Source organism: Aquarana catesbeiana, linkage group LG11 (assembly GCF_042186555.1).
Source record: "Aquarana catesbeiana isolate 2022-GZ linkage group LG11, ASM4218655v1, whole genome shotgun sequence".
NCBI lineage: Eukaryota > Metazoa > Chordata > Amphibia > Anura > Ranidae > Aquarana > Aquarana catesbeiana.
The window spans coordinates 7,502,574-7,505,399 of NC_133334.1; positions in this window are offsets into that span (position 1 = coordinate 7,502,574).

The following is a 2,826-nucleotide window of genomic DNA, read 5'->3' on the forward strand; positions in this document are numbered from 1 at the left end:
CCCAACAACATTGTCCCTCACTTGTCTGGAGAGTTCCTTGGTCTTCATGGCAGTGTTTGGTTAGTGGTGCCTCTTGCTTAGGTGTTGCCGCCTCTGGGGCCTTTCACAAAGGTGTGTCTATGTAATGACAGATCATGTGACACTTATGCCCCGTATGTTGTCCGTTGTCGTAAATTCCGATCGTGTGTGCACAATTACGACTCATAAAGTGCCACGCATGCTCGGAATCAAGCAGAAGAGCCACACTGGCTATTGAAGTTCATTTTTCTCGGCTCGTCGCACGTCTTGTACGTCACCGCGTTCTTGACGTTCGGAATTTCCGACAAGATTTGTGTGACCCGTGTGTATGCAAGACAAGTTTGAGCCAACATCCGTCGGAAAAAAAAACATGGATTTTTTTGTCGGAAAATCCTATCGTGTGTAGTGTGTATGCGGCATTAGATTGCACACAGATGAACATCACTTCACTAATTATGTGACTTCTGAAGGTAATTGGTTGCACCCGAGCTTTTTATGGGCTTCATAACAAAGGGGGTGAATACATACGCACATACCAATTATCAGTTTTTTATTTCTGAAAAATAGTTTTATGTATATATTTTTTTCATTTTTCTTCACCAACTTAGACTATTGTGTTCTGATCCATCACATATAATTCAGATTAAAAAAACATTGAACTAAGGGCTGTAATGTAACAAAATAGGTAAAAAGCCAAGGGGGGTGAATACTTTTGCAAGGCACTGTAAATAAGAGAGTTAATCAATAAAGTGCTCTTAATTCCTGTTCTGATTATTCAATGTGGTAACCCAGAGCAGCCAATGAGAATCCATCTTGCATGCAGTGATGTAATTATAGCCATAGCAGCCCAGGCGGCTGCTATGGGGCCCGGGGGTGGGAAGGGGCCCCATTAGGGAAGTTGTCAGACATCAGATGCACAGGATGGTGTTTCGGGATCACACCATTGCCAGTCACAGATCTCCTTTGCATCCCCCCCATCTGTGAGTGAATTTAATGCCTTCAGAGATTCTGCATTTTTTTTTATGCATTTCTGCTGCAGTTTTCGCATGTAAAAAAAAACGCATAACGCACCAGGAAAACACATCCACTGCAACCTGCATACGTGTGAACCAGGCCTTAATGCGTTTTTGGGAGGTCATTGTCACTCAGGGGAAAAAAACAAAAACGCAGCAGCAACACATCAAAAACGCAACTCTTTCTTGATGCATTTCTGCTGTGTTTCTATTGAAGTCTATGGAACCAAATACACAACCTCCTGCAGGCAAAAACAAGTCACTGATCCTTTCCAAAAAAAAAAAACGCAGAGATGTGAACGTGACTTCACACAGACATCTTGAATAATCCCTGAGGCGTGTCTGATATGTTTATTTCCCATGATCGCCGTCGGCATCTAGTGGCCATAATGTGGTACTTTCCAGATTGAGGAAATTAGGAAAATATCCCATTATGTCCACTAGATGGAGCTGAGGATCACAGGAAATACACATATTTGACAATTACGGAATTATTAGAGACGGCTGTGTAAAAGTTTGAGCCATCTGCACAGTGAATTTGTTATAAATAGGCCCCTTCATGATAGAATCAATGACACCGCTGTTCCAGCTGACATTGCCGGGTGTCACAGAGTGAGGTTGTTGGGGGTCATATTGAAGTTTTGCCCCATAAATGTTAGATACGCCCTTCCTAGCTGACTTCAGCACAGCGGATTGTTGTCGGACCAGCGTCTTTTTCTCATACTGTTGCTAACATTCGGCACATTGGACTCTCTTGTTGTAGGAAGAAAAGAAAAAATATATTTATCAGCAGAACTCCATCCCGCCTGAGGGGGAGGGGTCACATGGTCAGCGACAAAGGGGTCACAGGTCAGCGGCAGAGGGGTCACACGGTCAGCGGTGGAGGGGTCACAGGTCAGTGGTGGAGGGGTCACATGGTCAGTGGAGGAGGGGTCACATGGTCAGCGGTAAAGGGGTCACATGGTCAGCGGCAAAGGGGTCACATGGTCAGCGGCAGAGGGGTCACACAGTCAGTGGTGGAGAGGTCACGCGGTCAGTGGCGGAGGCGTCATAGATCAGTGGCGGAGGGGTCACACGGTCAGCGGCGGAGGGGTCATAGATCAGTGGTGGAGGGGTCACACTGTCAGCGGCCGAGGGGGTCACACGCTCAGCGGCAGAGTGGTCACACGGTCAGTGGCGGAGAGGTCACACTGTCAGCGGTGGAGGGGTCACAGGTCAGTGGCGGAGGGGTCACGCGGTCAGTGGTGGAGGGGTCAAATGGTCAGCGGCGGAGGGGTCACATGGTCAGCGGCGGAGGGGTCACATGGTCAGCGGCAGAGAGGTCACACGGTCAGCAGCAGAGGGGTCACATGGTCAGCGGCCGAGGGATCACAGGTCAGTAGCAGAGGGGTTACACTGTCAGTGGCGGAGGGGGTCACACGGTCAGCGGCAGAGGGGTCACACGGTCAGTGGCGGAGAGGGCACACGGTCAGCGACGGAGGGGTCACACGGTCAGCGACGGAGGGGTCACAGGTCAGTGGCAGAGGGGTCACACAGTCAGCGACGGAGGGGTCACATGGTCAGCAGTGAAGGGGTCACACGGTCAGCGGCAGAGGGATCACACATTCAGCGAAGGAGGGGTCACACGGTCAGCGGTGGAGGGGTCACACAGTCAGTGGCAGAGGGGTCACATGGTCAGCGGCAGAGGGGTCACACGGTCAGCAGTGAAGGGGTCACACGGTCAGCGGCAGGGGTCACACGGCAGGCGAGGGGTCACACGGTCAGCGGCGGAGGGGTCACACGGTCAGCGGCGGAG